At 41.8% G+C, this 21,025-nt stretch overlaps 1 protein-coding gene across 1 annotated transcript in view; it reads left to right on the plus strand.

Moving 5' to 3' along the window:
- The window catches only part of LOC139757447 (hemicentin-1-like), a 334,144-nt gene that overhangs the window by 15,754 nt on the left and 297,365 nt on the right, over nucleotides 1–21,025 (plus strand). The gene's annotated exons all lie outside the window — the stretch shown is intronic.

The following is a 21,025-nucleotide window of genomic DNA, read 5'->3' on the forward strand; positions in this document are numbered from 1 at the left end:
AATTTAGGATAATTATATAAAGAAAAGGTAGCCCTGACTAAGACTATCATTTCTTTTTATTTCATTGTGCACTTGAGATAAATGATCGTGCCAAAGGCTTTCATGTTGCGCGTGCGGTAAAAGTATGAGTGGAATGTGATTCACCAGAGTTTGTGTATTGAGTTACTTGACACTGAAAACCTTTTTATTCTTTTTTCAGCCATTGTGTGAAGATGAATAGCCCATTGAGATGCACTCGTGCATTTTTGTATATTTACCTGTTATGCTATCAAGCCAAATTGCTTTCTAAATTTTACATGTTTGTTCTCCTTTATCCTCTTTTTTTTTTAAGAGACTGTGATTCATTATTGAAATCTATAGTTGTCTGTGGAGAACTGTGATTACTCGCAACCCTCTATATGGATTTTGGACACTGTATACATTATGAAGCATTTGAGAAAAGAATATACTTTTCTAATATAAGTTTAAGGTATATGCATGGAAGGAAGGGCCTTGTTTGCTGAGAACTTAGAGCAAAATATGTAAATATTGGAGCCTTGAGCGTGAACATGGATAAATGTGTATCTTCTTTTATGTAATCGATGTTTTGGGTAGTAATTAGATGGTGATTAGTTTAGTGGATCACAGCCAGAGTGCTATGGGTCAGTGGAAAGGGCTAAGGTAGTGATGTGTGTGTGTTGGTGCAGACGAGGTAGTATAGCCAGAGGGTTGGAATACTTGTAGTACAGATGACGTAGATGGTAATCAAAAGTGAAGAAGGATACAGACGGCATTTTCATGCCGACGTCTGCATTCAAAGGCAGAGGTCCTCATGAAATCCTAAGATAAAACAGTCGAGGACTAATTGGATAAAGACATATAGAGAGAGTGTAGAAGAAAAACATGGTGTAGGATTTTGGAAAAAGGTGGGAAAACCTGCATTCTAAAAAGAGGCACTAACCTTGACTTTGAAGCGTAAGCGAAGTGTGAGGAAGAAAGACACAGGTGTGTGAAGTTTTTTTGGACAAGAAGATAAAATCCTACTGATAATGAAGCTTGTGGAACCTGACGCGTAGATAAGAGAATAACCGGCTGCATTAGATAGCCGGCATTTCAGCAGGAGATGCACATTTTTCTTTTTTTATCAAGGGATGGAAGATGATACGAGAGAGGAAGTCGTGTAGGAGAAAAAAAAGGAAGATCATATTCAGTATGGAGTGTAGTGGCCTTGAGGTACTAAGGTTGGTAAAGAAGTTCAACCACCGTGAAGGATTTAGTGGGGGAGTGTTTCATCAGAGGAGAGACATCAAAGGAAGAGTGAGAAGAGGAAAAAAAAAATATAGGAAAGATAGCCAGGAGGAAAAAGTAAATAAAAATAAAGATATAGAGCTCAGAGAGTAGATGACTCTCGTCAACTACCAGCATAATACTAGTGTACTTAAGCAGTGGTTGAGCAGGGATTAACCCTGCATACCACTAGCATAGGAATAGTATATTAAAGCAGTGGTTGAGTGGGATTGATCCCCGTTAACTATTAGCATAGTTGTGGGTGAGTGGGATTGACAGCCGTCAACTATTAGCACAGGATTAGTGTATTAAGCAGTGATTGAGTGGGATTGACCCCCGCTAACTATTAGCATAGGACTAGTGTGCTAAGCAGTGGTTGAGTGGAGATTAAAGCTCATGGCTGCTGGTGAATTTGTATTGAATAGGAAAGAGGTGGAGTGTTGAAAACCGAACAGGAGGAACGAAAGATGATGTTGAGACGACCCTTCGCGGAAGGATAGGTGATAGCCAGGAGGGAATAGGAAGATTAAAGATGAGAAGGGATTAACTCTGTAAGAGATACTCTTCTCTAAAAGCTCCAGGGAATAAGGCGAGGGTCCGTTCAGACAGCACTGGGAAAAGAAACAAATAGAAAATACATATTAATCGTCATCATGTGAATCAATCCTCTAACTTTTCACAAACATGAACAATTATTTGGGAGAACGAAGGCACACTTAGGAGGGGAGGGAGTTAGCAAGAAACAGTCTCTTGTAACAGATGGCAGAGTTCCAAAGATGGAGATGTTAACCGAAAAAATACGGTACACTTGGGTCCACATGGCGAGAGAAAATCATAGAGGTACAAACTCAATGAAAGTATGGAGGAGAAATGACCTTTATCAGCGTAGATTTTTTTCTTACGTAAACCACCCTAGAGATAGATGGTGGCAGATACATGACCCCAACTGGAATAAGTGGTAATGAAGTGGGTTATTGAGGCTGTAAAGGAAATATTCTGACAATAAAGCAGACTCAGAACAGAGATAGATAGTGGCTATACTGTGATATACATTTTCCCTGTGGTAACATGAGAATGAAATTCCTCGATACACAGTATCAAGCATTATTACAAGAAGTTCTGTAATTAGCACCAAGATAATTAGCTCATTACCATATTTCTCTGATCCCACGTTACTTTACAGTTAGCATTAACTCAAGAAACAAGTCATACCGCACGATCATTGTTGTCACTTCCTACCACTCTATTCTTCTTAGGTCGTATCCCTGTAAAGTCGTATTTGTAAAGCGATTGATCACGCCTTAGATACACTGTTCATTAACTCTTAATCCTGTTAAGCCGTATCCCTTTTTATTCGTATCCCTGTTTAGTCATATTCATAGAAAGCATTGTTGCTGTTTTCCTACAATGATTCGTCACATTCCATCATTATACCGATCATCTAATTCAGTAGATGACATTGAGAACGTATGAACAAGGTTTTTCTCTTCGTCCTCATCACCGCAGACCAACCTTCACGTCGAACCACTCAACCTCTTCTCTTCCTACTCGCACCCATGCTTTACACCCTTTTATTCTGTAAGCTTGGGGGAAAAAGAAAATATTTCATCTTGTCAGAAACAACAGTGAGAGGCTTCAGATCCGGGATCGAACCCTGGTTCATAAGTATCACAAAAGTCGTGTTTCATTGTCCAGCTTAACTTTGGAGATCCTGGATTGTTGAGTACCTGATGAGTACCTCTCTCTCTCTCTCTCTCTCTCTCTCTCTCTCTCTCTCTCTCTCTCTCTCTCTCTCTCTCTCTCTCTCTTCCCCAGCATAATGTTTTCTTTGGGAATTGATGGGGTTGGCTTAAACAAAGATTTTTTCCCTAAATTTCTACGGAAGGGAGAACAAACACATGGTTGATGTAGCACCCCCACGTCCTTATAGCCCCACATTCTTTTTATCAAGTATATATATATATATACATATATTTTTTTTTTTTCGAGAGCATTTTCCCGTGACTTCTTATCTCGCTTGCCAGGCCACGTGCGTGCTTCTTAGAGATTTTCTTAAGATGCTCCACGATAGTTCCTCCTTCCATCCCAACCCGAAAGCCCATCCCACGTAGAATCCAAGGGGCCGAGGATTTACATCTGCAGAGTTACTGTTTGTGGGATACAAGGCCACAGTTCAAGTGGGGTCTCCCTTTATTGTAGTTTCTCCCTCCCCCCATCCCGTGTGTTCTCTCTTAGCGATTCATTATGCTCTCTCCTCCCTTCCCGTGTGCCCTGTCTTGGTAATTCGTAACGCTCCCTCCACACTTCCCGTGTGCCCTGTCTTGGCGATTCATAATGCATCCTCCACACTTCCCGTGTGTCCTGTATTTGCAATTCATAATGCTTCCTCCACACTTCCCGTGTGCCCTGTCTTGGCGATTCATAATGCATCCTCCACACTTCCCGTGTGTCCTGTATTTGCAATTCATAATGCTCCCTCCACAATTTCCGTGTGCCCTAACTTGGCGATTCATAATGCTTCCTCCACACTTCCCGTGTGTCCTGTCTTGGCGATTCGTCATGCCGGAGACCTCTTGCTAAAAGGAGGTTGCCGGGCATGTGTGATCGAATCGTCCTACATTTAACGGTGATGTGGCTTCAGAGCGGATTAAACGGCTCCGACAAGAAGGACTGACACAAGGAGGAATGAAATGTATCTATGCAAACTCGAGGTGCCAAGTGGCAAGATCTAGTCTTTTCTTGAATGTTAAAGAAGTAACATTTTTCTCTTTTTTGTGTTTATAAAGGAAAACTTGATGCTTTGATAAGTTTCATGATCTGGCTAATCTGAGGCCATCTCATCAAATATGTCTATCTGTCTTTGTATCCATATGTCTGCACAATAATGTCTTCATGTCGTTTTTTTTATGTGCAGGTTAGCAATATAAATACTACCGTAGACTAATTACTATTTCTTTTTTTTCTTTTTTTTGGGGGGGGGGAGGGGCGAATTTACAATCTACCTCTCTGATCTTGGCTTCTTAGAAATCTTTTATCATCCTCGTCTCAAGGAATAAAGTGGCCTTAATTGATGAGACTAAAGAAAAACGGTCTGCTTAACTATCAGTGGAAATCATAAGTGCTTTTCGTGACCCACTTCGTTCAGTCGCTGCCTCAGAGGTACACTCAGCTTCTTACGACGATACTTTTTATGTTCCTTTTAGCAGTGGGCATCTGAGGCATGATGACCCTCAGGTACGCACGCTTTCCATAGTGTTTGATGAATTCCAGGGAAATAACTCTTTGTTATCCAACAGAGCACTCGTAGTCTCTCATCTCCAGTGTCCCCTGGTTAAGCCCCACGTACCCTTCAGTAAATGCATCAAAGGGGCGGGTGGAGGAACCCTGTGGGAACTCGCACAGACGACCCAGCTCCTTCCCTGGGGACTCGAAGTTGGCTGAGCTCGATGTTTGCAGAGTGGTGGTTGAGTCTCACCAGAATCCCACCTATTCATGAGAGAACGTTAGAGATGACAGATTACATGAGACATGCTGGTTGATAACGAGGTTATCTCCTGGAGGACCTGGGAAAGACAGATAACAGAAGACCTGGTGGTCGATAACGAGGTTACCTGCTGGAGGACCTGGGAAGGACAGATAACAGAAGACCTGGTGGTCTGTAACGAGGTTATCTGCTGGAGGACCTGGGAGGGACAGATAACAGAAGACCTGGTGGTCTGTAACGAGGTTATCTGCTGGAGGACTAAGGAAGGACAGATAACAGAAGACCTGTTGGTCTGTAACGAGGTTATCTGCTGGAGGACCTGGGAAGGACAGATAACAGAAGACCTGGTGGTCTATAACGAGGTTATCTGCTGGAGGACCTGGGAGGGACAGATAACAGAAGACCTGGTGGTCTGTAACGACGTTATCTGCTGGAGGACCTGGGAAGGACAGATAACAGAAGATCTGGTGGTCTATAACGAGGTTATCTGCTGGAGGACCTGGGAGGGACAGATAACAGAAGATCTGGTGGTCTGTAACGAGGTTATCTGCTGGAGGACTAAGGAAGTACAGATAACAGAAGACCTGGTGGTCTGTAACGAGGTTATCTGCTGGAGGACTAAGGAAGTACAGATAACAGAAGACCTGGTGGTCAATAGCAGGTTATCTGCTTGAGGATCTGAGAGGGACAGATAGCAAAAGACCTTACAGTCTATAACGAAGTTATCTGCTGGAGGACCTGGAAGAGACAAATAACAGAAGACTTGGTCCATAAGGAGGTTATCTACTAGAGGACAAGAGAGGAACAGATAACAGAATACCTGATGGCCTATAACGAGGTTATCTGCTGGAGGACATTGGAGAGACCGATAACATGAGGCTTGGCGATCTGAAATATGTTTATATACTGGAGAACATGGGACTGGCAGATAACAGAGAACCTAGTTGTTATGAGGAGGTCTTACGCTAGATTACATGAGAACGTAGAAAAAAAAGGACCGGATTGTCTTTGACAAAGCTACTTGTTGAAGGACAATGATAGCACCGATCTATATAGATGGAACAAGATAGTAAAGCAGAAAGCTCCTCCCCGCCCATCACTTTAGATGGAGACACGACAGTAAAGCAGAAGGCTCCTCCCTACTCGCCATTATAGATGGAGACAGGATAGTGAAACGGAAGGTTCTTCCCCACCCATCACTAAAGATGGAGACAAGATAGTAAAGCAGAAGGCTCCTCCTCACCCATCACTAAAGATGGAGATACGATTGTCAAATAGAAGGTTCTTCCCTCCCCACAATTATAAATTTCCCTACCTTTCAAGCTCTGCATAGATTTTCTGTCGAAATATATTGGAATAATCTTTTGCCTGTGATTGCCTATGAAAAGTAAACTGAACTATTGGACCTGTATGCTGAAAGAGTCTCTTTGACTAGCCACAGTGCAGTACCTTCTCATTTTCCCTTTCAAACTTCACTCCCTTCCTATATAATCTTTCACCCAGGGTGGTTGAGAACTATTGATGGAGCAGCCATTGTTATCCGAAGAATAAACTGCCCGAACTTTTAGAGGTTCAGAGACTTATTCCATGGTCTGTGGAGCCAAGATTTGAAAGTCCTCAGAAGCTGGATGTTGAATGGGGTCAGTATCCAAGCAACGGTTCGATTGCAGAATATCTGGAAGGTCTTGGGGATTAGTACTTTTAGATTGGGTCGTTTTCTTTATGTCACTGTATTTGACAGAAAGACACAGTTGGGTGCTCTTTCAACAGAACCTTTGAAGTGTAAAGGTTGGCCTGAGGAAGCCACACACCGATTGTGTCCGACATGTTCTAGCTACACAGTGTTGGAGGAGTGGTTTCAAAGGTAAGTGTACGTCTTGGAGTTGCGAAGAGACAAGCATGCAATTTCACTTCATGCTACCGTATCTGCCAGGGGAAAGCTGACGCAGTGACCATTTTACGAAGACGAGAGTGCCTCTGTTGTTGTGAATAGAGGACAGGCATCGAGCGAATGGCTCCACTACCTCCCATTGATTACATGATGGGAGTCGAATATTGATGTAAGAGCAAAGCAAGGCATTCCTATCCTGTAAAAACCTGCGTGCCGGTAGAATCCAGTTCACTCTGGTGTCTTGAGAAGTGGAACCATGATAAAAAGAAATGTTTCGCGCCTTTTTACAGGGACTACCGTAGACGAAGGGAAGAAGATGGGAGAGGATGCTTGGAGAGGTCACACTAGGATAGTTGTCGTACTGTATACCTCGCAAACCAAACCTCGAGAGGGAATGTGGAGAGCAACGTAAATTCCTTGTTATTCTGCTGGACTTGAAGACGTTCTTAATACCATCTGGGCCAGCAAGACGTAGGTGTTGAGTACTAAAGGCTCGGGACCCGCGTTGCGAAGCTTGCTCCAAGCTAATAAGAGTTGATGCAGCTTGTTATAGAGAGGGTTGTCTCGATGCCTGTCTTGTCTGGTCTTTTGAACTTGCTTTCACGACTGGATCTTCTATTTCCGTGTTCCCTGTGTTGAAATGGAAGATCAGAATGGCATTTTTTTTCTTTAAGTTTCAGTTGGTTCCTTTAAGTAAAAGTGAAGTATCAACCCCTGGTAGACTCAGTAGGCCTGTCAGTAAGAACCATGTACCCAGACTTGGACACCCCTGGTAGGCTCATTAGGGCTGTCAGTGAGAACCATGTCCCCAGACTTGGACAACCCTGGTAGACTCAGTAGACCTGTCATTGAGGGCCATGTCCCGGAATCGGACCCTTCCTGTAGGCTTATTTAGCCTGTCAGTGAGGACGATTTTCCTGAGCATAGACAACCCAGATAGACTCATTAGGCCCTGGGGTAAACCCTGGGTTAACTAGAGCCGAATTGGGAGGTGTCGTATAGCTTGGCCTGTCACCACTGCTGTGTTGCTTCACCCCCAGCCGAACCTGGTACCCATCTACCCACCAAGAGTGCAAGGATGAACAGCTGGGTGAGCTGTGCGCCTTCTGCCCATGCTGGGGATCCAACATGAGCCAGTGAATTGGTGGTCTTAGACGTCTATCTACCACTTGATTTCACTTTTAAGGAACTTGATTCTTAAATGTTATTAACGTACCCCTAAAGTCTTGAAAAAAGGTTATAACACGCATCATAGCCAGCCCATGTGCCAGAGAATATAACCAGAAATTAGTCTGGTTATCTAACTGTTAATTAGAAATACGCTTTTCGGAATGCTTTTGCGCTTGACAGACCTGTCAATAATATCAGCTTGATGCAGACTCTTCCCCGGCAATTTGTCTATGACGTGTGTGTGTGTGTTGTGTGTGTGTGTGTGTGTGTGTGTGTGTGTGTGTGTGTGGGTTTGTGTGTGTGTGTGTGTGTGTGTGTGTGTGTGTGTGTGTGTATAACACGAGCCCTGTAATCTAATGTGTTCGTTCGCCTCCGCATATATTGTGAATCAAAACCAAGTAAATTGAAATTAAATTTATCTCGAGTTTCATGACAGGGTTTTTGTCGAGTTGAACGAACCCATAAATATCATAGAAATTCAGTAGTTGTTTCAAAGATTTTTGCCTGAAAATTGTAATATCAAAATCAGTTTTGTTTAAATTTGAAGAGTGAATGATACAGAAGTATAACACTAAATTGGATTAATTTGACGGTTTCACGGTTTTTGACGTAAACTGAGTGGCCCAAAGAGCTACAATATTATAGCCAGCACTAAACCAGGTTTAGATAAACCTGTAATGTCATCTTTGGTTTATCGTACTATTAGCAATCATCGGCCCAATACCTGAACTTAACTGGTGTCTTTTTTTTGAAGAGAGTAATGACCAGAGACATGTGCTTAAAACGGAATGAACATTTAGAGTGGTATTCTATTTGTGGCCATCTGTCCTTTAATCTGTTTTAGGTTGATTTTGCCAATTCCATGAGACCAGGTGGCGCCTTGGAACCCTCGAGACGTGAATATGAAAGTCCATTTCTCTCTCTCTCTCTCTCTCTCTCTCTCTCTCTCTCTCTCTCTCTCTCTCTCTCTCTCTCTCTCTCTCTCTCTCTCTCTCTCTCTCTCTCTGGATGAAGGCAAGCAAGTATGAATATGGACATGAGTACATTTATATTTATTTATTATACTTTGTCGCTGTCCCCCGCGTTAGCGAGGTAGGGCAAGGAAACAGACGAAAGAATGGCCCAACCCACCCACATACACATGTATATACATACACGTCCACACACAGCACATATACATCTCAACGTATACATATATATATATATATATATATATATATATATATATATATATATATATCTGCTTTGAAGAATGTATGTGAGAAATACTTAGAAAAGCAAATGGATTTGTATGTAGCATTTATGGATCTGGAGAAGGCATATGATAGAGTTGATAGAGATGCTCTGTGGAAGGTATTAAGAATATATGGTGTGGGAGGCAAGTTGTTAGAAGCAGTGAAAAGTTTTTATCGAGGATGTAAGGCATGTGTACGTGTAGGAAGAGAGGAAAGTGATTGGTTCTCAGTGAATGTAGGTTTGCGGCAGGGGTGTGTGATGTCTCCATGGTTGTTTAATTTGTTTATGGATGGGGTTGTTAGGGAGGTAAATGCAAGAGTTTTGGAAAGAGGGGCAAGTATGAAGTCTGTTGGGGATGAGAGAGCTTGGGAAGTGAGTCAGTTGTTGTTCGCTGATGATACAGCGCTGGTGGCGGATTCATGTGAGAAACTGCAGAAGCTGGTGACGGAGTTTGGTAAAGTGTGTGGAAGAAGAAAGTTAAGAGTAAATGTGAATAAGAGCAAGGTTGTTAGGTACAGTAGGGTTGAGGGTCAATTCAATTGGGAGGTGAGTTTGAATGGTGAAAAACTGGAGGAAGTAAAGTGTTTTAGATATCTGGGAGTGGATCTGTCAGCGGATGGAACCATGGAAGCGGAAGTGGATCATGGGGTGGGGGAGGGGGCGAAAATTTTGGGAGCCTTGAAAAATGTGTGGAGGTCGAGAACATTATCCCGGAAAGCAAAAATGGGTATGTTTGAGGGAATAGTAGTTCCAACAATGTTGTATGGTTGCGAGGCGTGGGCTATGGATAGAGTTGTGCGCAGGAGGATGGATGTGCTGGAAATGAGATGTTTGAGGACAATGTGTGGTGTGAGGTGGTTTGATCGAGTAAGTAACGTAGGGGTAAGAGAGATGTGTGGAAATAAAAAGAGCGTGGTTGAGAGAGCAGAAGAGGGTGTTTTGAAATGGTTTGGGCACATGGAGAGAATGAGTGAGGAAAGATTGACCAAGAGGATATATGTGTCGGAGGTGGAGGGAACGAGGAGAAGAGGGAGACCAAATTGGAGGTGGAAAGATGGAGTGAAAAGGATTTTGTGTGATCGGGGCCTGAACATGCAGGAGGGTGAAAGGAGGGCAAGGAATAGAGTGAATTGGAGCGATGTGGTATACAGGGGTTGACGTGCTGTCAGTGGATTGAATCAAGGCACGTGAAGCGTCTGGGGTGAACCATGGAAAGCTGTGTAGGTGTGTATATTTGCGTGTGTGGACGTGTGTATGTACATGTGTATGGGGGGGGGTTGGGCCATTTCTTTCGTCTGTTTCCTTGCGCTACCTCGCAAACGCGGGAGACAGCGACAAAGTATAAAAAAAAAAAAAAAAAAAAAAAAATATATATATATATATATATATATATACACACACGGACATATACATATGTACACATGTACATAATTCATACTGTCTACCCTTATTCCCCGTCGCCACCCTACCACACATTAAATGACAACCCCTTCCCCCCGCATGCGCCTGAGGTAACGCTAGGAAAAGATAATAAAGGCCACATTCGTTCACTCTCAGTCTCTAGCTGTCATGTATAATGCACCGAAACCACAACTCCCTTTCCACATCCAGGCCCCACAAAACTTTCCATGGTTTACCCCAGACGTTTCACATGCCCTGGTTCAATCCATTGACAGCACGTCGACCCCGGTATGCCACATCGTTCCAATTCATTTCAGTCCTTGCACAACTTTCACCCTCCTGCATATTCAGGCCCTGATCACTTAAAATCTTTTTCACTCTATCTTTCCACCTCCAATTTGGTCTCCCACTTCTCCTCGTTCCCTCCACACATGTATCCTCTTTGTCAATCTTTCCTCACTCATTCTCTCCATTTGACCAAACCATTTCAAAACACCCTCTTCTGCTCTCTCAACCACAATCTTTTTATTACCACACATCTCTCTTATCCTTTCATTACTTACTCGATCAAACCACCTCACACAGCATATTGTCCTCAAACATCTCATTTCCAGCACATCACCCTCCTCCGCACAACTCTATCTATAGCCTACGCCTCGCAACCATATAACATTGTTGGAACCACTATTCCTTCAAACATACCCATTTTTGCTTTCCAAGATAACGTTCTCGACTTACACACATTTTTCAACGCTCCCAGAAGTTTCGCCCTCTCCCCCGCTCTACGATTCACTTCCACTTCCATGGTTCCATCCGCTGCGAAATCCATTTCCAAACACCTAAAACACTTCAGTTTCTCGAGTTTTTCTCCATTCAAACTTATCTCCCAATTGACTTGTCCCTCAACCCTACAAGTTAAAATAGATGTAGAGACGTACTTCCACAGCATAGTGTTGTGGATATTTGGAATACGCTATGCAATTCGTCTGTGAATACTGACAGTATACAATTTAAAAAGTTGAGGTATATATGTTGATACGTATATGTACCTGTATTGGCGTTTATGTGTATATATTTGTATATGATTGGATGGACGAGATAAAGAGAGAAAAGAAAATCAAAACACATCACTAATATTATCCCTGGGGATAGGGGAGAAAGAATACTTCCCACGCATTCCTCACATGTCGTAGAAGGCGACTAAAGAGGACGGGAGCGGGGGGCCAGAAACCCTCCCCTCCTTGTATTTCAACTTTCTTATAGGGGAAACAGAAGAAGGAGTCACGCGGGGAGTGCTCATCCTCCTCGAGGGCTCAGATTGGGGTGTCTAAATGTGTGTGAATGTAACCAAGATGAGAGAAAAGGAGAGAGAGGTAGTATGTTTGAGGAAAGGAACCTGGATGTTTTGGCTCTGAGTGAAACGAAGCTCAAGGGTAAAGAGGAAGAGTGGTTTGGGAATGTCTTGGGAGTAAAGTCAGGGGTTAGTGAGAGGACAAGAGCAAGGGAAGGAGTAGCATTACTCCTGAAACAGGAGTTGTGGGAGTATGTGATAGAGTGTAAGAAAGTAAACTCTAGATTGATATGGGTAAAACTAAAAGTTGATGGAGAGAGATGGGTGATTATTGGTGCATATGCACCTGGACATGAGAAGAAAGATTATGAGAGTCAAGTGTTTTGGGAGCAGCTGAATGAGTGTGTTAGTGGTTTTGATGCACAAGACCGGGTTATAGTGATGGGTGATTTGAATGCAAAGGTGAGGAATGTGGCAGTTGGGGGATTAATTGGTGTACATGGGGTGTTCAGTGTTGTAAATGGAAATGGTGAAGAGCTTGTAGATTGATGTGTTGAAAAAGGACTGGTGATTGGGAATACCTGGTTCAAAAAACGAGATATACATAAGTATACGTATGTAAGTAGGAGAGATGGCCAGAGAGCGTTATTGGATTACGTGTTAATTGATAGGCGCACGAAAGAGAGACTTTTAGGCGTTAATGTGCTGAGAGATGCAACTGGAGGGATGTCTGATCATTATCTTGTGCAGCCAAAGGTGAAGATTTGTATGGATTTTCAGAAAAGAAGAGAGAATGTTGTTGTGAAGAGAGTGGTGAGAGTAAGTGAGCTTGGGAAGGAGACTTGTGTGAGGAAGTACCAGGAGAGACTGAGTACAGAATGGAAAAAGGTGAGAACAAAGGAGGTAAGGGGAGTGGGGGATGAATTGGATGTATTTAGGGAATCAGTGATGGCTTGCGCAAAAGATGCTTGTGGCATGAGAAGCGTGGGAGGTGGGCAGATTAGAAAGGGTAGTGAGTGGTGGGATGAAGAAGTAAGATTATTATTGAAAGAGAAGAGAGAGGCATTTGGACGATTTTTGCAGGGAAAAAATGCAAATGAGTGGGAGATGTATAAAAGAAAGAGGAAGGAGGTCAAGAGAAAGGTGCAAGAGGTGAAAAAGAGGGCAAATGAGAGTTGGGGTGAGAATCATTAAATTTTAGGGAGAATAAAAAGATGTTTTGGCCGGAGATAAATAAAGTGCGTAAGACAAGGGAGCAAATGGGAACTTCAGTGAAGGGGGCTTATGGGGAGGTGATAACAAGTAGTGGTGATGTGAGAAGGAGATGGAGTGAGTATTTTGAAGGTTTGTTGAATGTATTTGATGATAGAGTGGCAGATATAGGGTGTTTTGGTCGAGGTGGTGTGCAAAGTGAGAGGGTTAGGGAAAATGATTTGGCAAACAGAGAAGAGGTAGTAAAAGCTTTGCGGAAGATGAAAGCCGGCAAGGCAATGGCTTTGGATGGTATTGCAGTGGAATTTATTAAAAAAAGGGGGGTGACTCTATTGTTGATTGGTTGGTAAGGTTATTTAATGTATGTATGATTCATAGTGAGGTGCCTGAGGATTGGCGGAATGCTTGCATAGTGCCATTGCGCAGAAGGCAAAGGGGATAAGAGGGAGTGCTCAAATTACAAATATATAAGTTTGTTGATTATTCCTGGGAAATTATTTGGGAGGTTATTGATTGAGAGGGTGAAGGCATGTACAGAGCATCAGATTGGGGAAGAGCAGAGTGGTTTCTTAAGTGTTAGAGGATGTGTGGATCAGGTGTTTGCTTTGAAGAATGTATGTGAGAAATACTTAGAAAAGCAAATGGATTTGTATATAGCATTTATGGATCTGGAGAAGGCATATGGGTTGATAGAGATGCTCTGTGGAAGGTATTAAGAATATATGGTGTTGGAGGCAAGTTGTTAGAAGCAGTGAAAAATTGTTATCGACAATGTAAGGCATGTGTACTTGCAGGAAGAGAGGAAAGTGATTGGTTCTCAGTGAACGTAGGTTTGCGGCATGGGTGTGTGATGTCTCCATGGTTGGTTAATTTGTTTATGGATGGGGTTGTTAGTGAGGTAAATGCAAGAGTTTTGGAAAGAGAGGCAAGTATGCAGTCTGTTATGGATGAGAGAGCTTGGGAAGTGAGTCAGTTGTTGTTTGCTGATGATACAGCGCTGGTTGCTGATTCATGTGAGAAACTGCAGAAGCTGGTGACTGAGTTTGGTAAAGTGTGTGAAAGAAGAAAGTTAAGAGTAAATGTGAATAAGAGCAAGGTTATTAGGTACAGTAGGGTTGAGGGTCAAGTCAATTGGGAGGAAAGTTTGAATGGAGAAAAACTGGAGCAAGTAAAGTGTTTTAGATATCTGGGAGTGGATCTGGCAGCGGATGGAACCATGGAAGCGGAAGTGAATCATAGGGTGGAGGGAGGTGGCGAAGATTCTGGGAGCGTTGAAGAATGTTTGGAAGTCGGGAACATTATCTCGGAAAGCAAAAATGTGTATGTTTGAATATATAGTGGTTTCAACAATGTTGTATGGCTGCGAGGCGTGGGCTATGGATAGAGTTGTGCGTAGGATGGTGGATGTGCTGGAAATGAGATGTTTGAGGACAATATGTGGTGTGAGGTGGTTTGATCGAGTAAGTAATGTAAGGGTGAGAGAGATGTGTAGAAATGAAAAGAGTGTGGTTGAGAGAGCAGAAGAGGGTGTTTTGAAATGTTTTGGTCACATGGAGAGAATGAGTGAGGAAAGATTGACCAAGAGGATATATGTGTCAGAGGTGGAGGGAACGAGGAGGAGTGGGAGACCATATTGGAGGTGGAAAGATGGAGTGACAAAGATTTTGAGTGATCGGGGCCTGAACATGCAGGAGGGTGAAAGGCATGTAAGGAATAGAGTGAATTGGAACGATATGGTATACCGGGGTCGACGTGCTGTCAATGGATTGAACCAGGGCATGTGATGCGTCTGGGGTAAACCATAGAAAGTTTTGTGGGGCCTGGATGTGGAAAGGGAGCTGTGGTTTCGGTGCATTATTACATGACAGCTAGAGACGGAGTGTGAACGAATGGGGCCTTTGTTGTCTTTTCCTAGCGCTACCTCGCACACATGAGGGGGAGGGGGTTGTTATTCCATGTGTGGTGAGGTGGCGATGGGAATAAATAAAGGCAGACATTATTAATGATGTACATGTGTATATATGTATATGTCTGTGTGTGTATATATATTTGTGTACGTTGAGATGTATAGGTATGTATATTTGCGTGTGCGTGAAGTGTATGTATATGCATGTGTATGTGGGTGGGTTGGGCCATTCTTTCGTCTGTTTACTTGCGCTGCCACGCTAACGCGGGAGACAGCGACAAAGCAAAATAAATAAATGAATAATCACTAATATTAGAATGCTCTTCAAACGTGCCTATTGGGGGGATTACACCAACACCAGCAATAGAACAAAGCCAATTATATTTAGATTACTGTAGGGTTTATGGGCTTCAGAAAATCCTGGAGTTCAAAAATTATCTGTAATTATCATACTGTGTGATAGTTTAGCAGCTGATTTGACCCTGCAACTCATAAACAATTTAACAGAGTACTGTTGTAAAACTGTAAAGTTTAAATGTCTCATGGCTTTATAATAGAGTCGGAAAGTCTATAAAGGCTAGTGGGCTTCTTGTTAATCGAAGATTGGCGCCAGTACAGTGGTATAAGTCTGTGTTTATCAATTCAGTTCGCATGTGTGTGAGTGTATATTGGATATTACTGTGATTGGTCTGTTGCGTATTGTGTGTGTGTGTGTGTGTGTGTGTGTCTGTGTGATGTATATGCGAACATGTGTATGTATAAGTATTTGTGTGTTGGATTTACCCATTTGTAATTACTTATTTGTACAGTACTGGAAGGGAGTTTTACACCTGTGGGGCCCCATCAACTTTTTACACTGTATACTGTCGGTATTCACTGACCAATTGCATAGCGTCTTCCAAATATCCACTACACTATGCTGTAGAAGTACGTCTCTACATCTGTTTTAGCAGATATCTTGCTTAGTTTCACGTTACGGCCCCTGGCTTTTCCATATATACATCTTTTGATGAGATGTTCTTTGTTGACAGCACTACACATGATTCAGATGCTTAAAGGCTATGATCAAATCACCCCTCACTCTTCCCTCTTATCTTCGTTGACAAATTTATGGCTTCTTTATCCTCTCGTTTTAACTTGCATCTCGTAATTCCTGTACCATCTATATTGCCCTAATCTGAACCTTTGTACTATTTTTAAGTGTGGTGACCTAATTTGTTAAACATGTTTTGGTCAAATGTAAGATGTGAACACTACGGTGAGACATTAAGTCCACTTAATGGAATGCAATTTCAAAGTCTGCCTCCTCTGCTATTCCCCATGATATCGACACGTTAGGTACAATGTCGGCTCCCAGTTTCTTCCCACACATGGGTTGCTGCAACTTATTCCCGTTATGTAACATCTGTATCGAGTTTCATTTTTCGCTGTATCTCATCGCATTTACGGGAGTTGAAATCCACTGACCATGTATCCGACCAACTTTGGAGTTTTGACTACGTCCCCTTGTAAGTTAATGCAGTCCTCCTCACTTTTCACTTCTAGCATGACCTTGGCATCATCAATGTATTTGCAAAAGATCAAGAAGATCAATGGTCCCAGGACCAAGCCCTGTAGTACGCGGCTGGAGAGTTATATCCATTTTTGTAAGTTTTCCGACATTCTTCCTTTCTTCCGTTCCTTTGAAAAATTTTCTCACCATCATAATACTCTTACCATGATGCCTACGAGAAAATCCTGCTTCTTTACAGTCTTCTTTGTGGCATAAAAGGAAGCTTTCTTTATTGTAGGGGTCAGGAACGTTTGTTGAGCAAATTCGAATTGTTTCTCACGCAAGTAATCTGTTTGTGTGTGTGTGTGTGTGTGTGTGTATATATATATATATATATATATATATATATATATATATATATATATATATATATATATATATATATATATATATATATATATATATTCTTTGGGATTCTTTTTATCTGCTCGTGTGTCAACATGGATGACTTTACCATGGTTTGTTCCTACAAGTATGCTGTTTTTATCCAAATGGGCATGCCACAGGTACATATTGTGAAAGTCTTCCTTACTGTAGCAATGTACCTCCTGCACAATACCAGCAGTCAAATCTGTTCTTCTGAGTGAACCATCATAACTTGAACTGAATATGTGCTGGAGGTTCCACTTATCAATGGTCAGACAATTGATGGGCCCAGAGTGAGGATTAAAGTAATAAGCACCTGAAGTCTTATCTTTGCGCTGAACATCCCAAATTCCTAATTCACCCCATTTACTACCAACAAGCACCAGGAGCAGATGAAAAGAATCCCAAAGAATATAAGGTACAGAATTCGAATATTAAGGTTGTGACTGTGCATCCAACTCGTACCCAGTATTTTGCTACAGCCTCATCTTGTGGACATGTTTGCTTGTGGGATATCAGAAAGCATAAAACAAATGACCCACTCACATTCTGCCGTCATTCAAAGAGTATTTCTGGGCTAGAATTTTCTCCAGTAACAGGGAAATCAATGATCTCTACATGTATGGATAACTACTTGAGATTCATATCCTTTAACCTAGTTGACTTGAAAGTTACACAAAAAATCAGTCACTGCACCCAGACAGGGAGATGGTTGACAACATTCAAAGCTCGCTATGTGCCCAGACGTGAAGGCTTAGTAGTGGTGGGCTCATTGAAGCAGCCACGAAGGATTCAGGTTTGGGGAGCTGATGGACAACTACAACATGAGTTTACGGGCGAATCCTTTGCATCAGTATCCAGCATCACTGCCATGCACCCTACCAGAGCAATCCTGGTTGGTACCAATTCCTCAGGAAAGGCTCATGTCTTTAAATAACTCACTGTAGTGTAAGTTAAGTGTAAAGTTGCTTTGGCCTGAAAGATATTATGAACAGTAGAGTTAGACATTTTAGATGTTCCACATGAAACAGATGTAATGCAAAAAAAAAAAAAAACATGTATTGTAGTTGATTGGATAAATTCTAAAGTTTTAGAATAATGCATCTACCTCAGGGAATTGGGCATTCCAAGCCATAGCAAGCCAGCTGGGTTTAAGCCCCCAAACTGAAAAAAAATTCTGGAAAAGATGCCTGCCTCTGTGCATGTGATCCGTTCAGTGGAAATGGGAACATGATTAATAATAGTAATTAGATAATAGAAAGGAAATAAAAACACAATTGACAAATAAATTGTGAAGCACATGGTGATATATTCACTGGTAATATAAAACTATTGTTGCATGTGTACTGAGAGCATTTTATGACAAACTAGCAGCCAAGAAATCAGGCATCATATAATTTTCATTAAGATAACAATTTAGTGTTGTTATTGTGCTATTGACAATTTTTATCTCGGTGTGATTCATTCTTGAAAAATTTTATTTACAGTTATGATATTTGTTTCCAATTTGAATATTTATATATGAAAAACATTATTTTCAACATCTAATGTATTTTTTATATTAATTTTATTATACTTTGTCGCTGTCTCCCGCGTTTGCGAGGTACACCTTTTAATTTTAGTCTGTGGGGCTTGGATATGGATAGGTAGTTGTGGTTTTGGTGCATTACACATGACAGCTAGAGACTGAGTGTGAACGAATGTGGCCTTTTTTGTCTGTTTTCCTGGCGCTGCTGCACTAAAGCAAGGGGTGGCGATGCTGTTTTCTTTGGGGTAGGTTGGCACCAGGAATGGATGAGGGCGAGCAAATATGAAAATGTACAAGTGTATATATGTCTGTGTATGTATATGTTGATAATGTATATGTACGTGTGTGGGTGTATATATATATATATATATATATATATATATATATATATATATATATATATATATATACTTCCCACGTATTCCCTGCGTGTCGTAGAGGCAACTAAAAGGGGAGGGAGCGGGGGGCTGGAAATCCTCCCCTCTCATTATTTTTTTTTAATTTTCCAAAAGAAGGAATAGAGAAGGGGGCCAGGTGAGGATATTCCCTTAAAGGCCCAGTTCTCTGTTCTTAACGCTACCTCGCTAACGCGGGAAATGGCGAATAGTTTGAAAGAAAGATATATATATATAGGGGATTAAGAATACTTCCCACGTATTCCCTGCGTGTCGTAGAAGGCGACTAAAAGGGGAGGGAGCGGGGGGCTGGAAATCCTCCCCTCTCGTTTTTTTTTAATTTTCCAAGGGAAGGAACAGAGGGGGCCAGGTGAGGATATTCCAAAAAAGGCCCAGTCCTCTGTTCTTGGCGCTACCTCGCTAACGCGGGAAATGGCGAATGGTTTGAAAGAAAAGAATATATATATGTATAATATATATATATATATATATATATATATATATATATATATATATATATATATATATATATATATATTTTTTTTTTTTGTCGTTGTCTCCCGCGTTTGCGAGGTAGCGCAAGGAAACAGACGAAAGAAATGGCCCAACCCACCCCCATACACATGTATATACATACGTCCACACACGCAAATATACATACCTACACAGCTTTCCATGGTTTACCCCAGACGCTTCACATGCCCTGATTCAATCCACTGACAGCACGTCAACCCCGGTATACCACATCGATCCAATTCACTCTATTCCTTGCCCTCCTTTCACCCTCCTGCATGTTCAGGCCCCGATCACACAAAATCTTTTTCACTCCATCTTTCCACCTCCAATTTGGTCTCCCTCTTCTCCTCGTTCCCTCCACCTCCGACACATATATCCTCTTGGTCAATCTTTCCTCACTCATTCTCTCCATGTGCCCAAACCATTTCAAAACACCCTCTTCTGCTCTCTCAACCACGCTCTTTTTATTTCCACACATCTCTCTTACCCTTACGTTACTTACTCGATCAAACCACCTCACACCACACATTGTCCTCAAACATCTCATTTCCAGCACATCCATCCTCCTGCGCACAACTCTATCCATAGCCCACGCTTCGCAACCACACAACATTGTTGGAACCACTATTCCTTCAAATATACCCATTTTTGCTTTCCGAGATGATGTTTTCTCGACTTCCACACATTCTTCAAGGCTCCCAGGATTTTCGCCCCCTCCCCCACACTATGATCCACTTCCGCTCCCATGGTTCCATCCGCTGCCAGATCCACTCCCAGATATCTAAAACACTTTACTTCCTCAAGTTTTTCTCCATTCAAACTTACCTCCCAATTGACTTGACCCTCAACCCTACTGTACCTAATAACCTTGCTCTTATTCACATTTACTCTTAACTTTCTTCGTTCACACACTTTACCAAACTCAGTCACCAGCTTCTGCAGTTTCTCACATGAATCAGCCACTAGCGCTGTATCATCAGCGAACAACAACTGACTCACTTCCCAAGCTCTCTCATCCACAACAGACTTCATACTTGCCCCTCTTTCCAAAACTCTTGCATTCACCTCCCTAACAACCCCATCCATAAACAAATTAAACAACCATGGAGACATCACACACCCCTGCCGCAAACCTACATTCACTGAGAACTCATCACTTTCCTCTCTTCCTACACGTACACATGCCTTACATCCTCGATAAAAACTTTTCACTGCTTCTAACAACTTGCCTCCTACACCATATATTCTTAATACCTTCCACAGAGCATCTCTATCCACTCTATCATATGCCTTCTCCAGATCCATAAATGCTACATACAAATCCATTTGTTTTTCTAAGTATTTCTCTCATACATTCTTCAAAGCAAACACCTGATCCACACATCCTCTACCACTTCTGAAACCACACTGCTCTTCCCCAATCTGATGCTCTGTATAATGCCTTCACCCTCTCAATCAATACCTCCCATATAATTTACCAGGAATACTCAACAAACTTATACCTCAGTAATTTGAGCACTCACTCTTATCCCCTTTGCCTTTGTACAATGGCACTATGCACGCATTCCACCAATCCTCAGGCACCTCACCATGAGTCATACATACATTAAATAACCTTACCAAACAGTCAATAATACAGTCACCCCATTTTTTAATAAATTCTACTGCAATACCATCCAAACCTGCTGCCTTGCCGGCTTTCATATATATATATGTATATATATATATATATATATATATATATATATATATATATATATATATATATATATATATATATATATATATATATATATATATATATATATATA

This window comes from Panulirus ornatus, chromosome 26 (genome assembly GCF_036320965.1).
Source record: "Panulirus ornatus isolate Po-2019 chromosome 26, ASM3632096v1, whole genome shotgun sequence".
Taxonomy (NCBI): domain Eukaryota; kingdom Metazoa; phylum Arthropoda; class Malacostraca; order Decapoda; family Palinuridae; genus Panulirus; species Panulirus ornatus.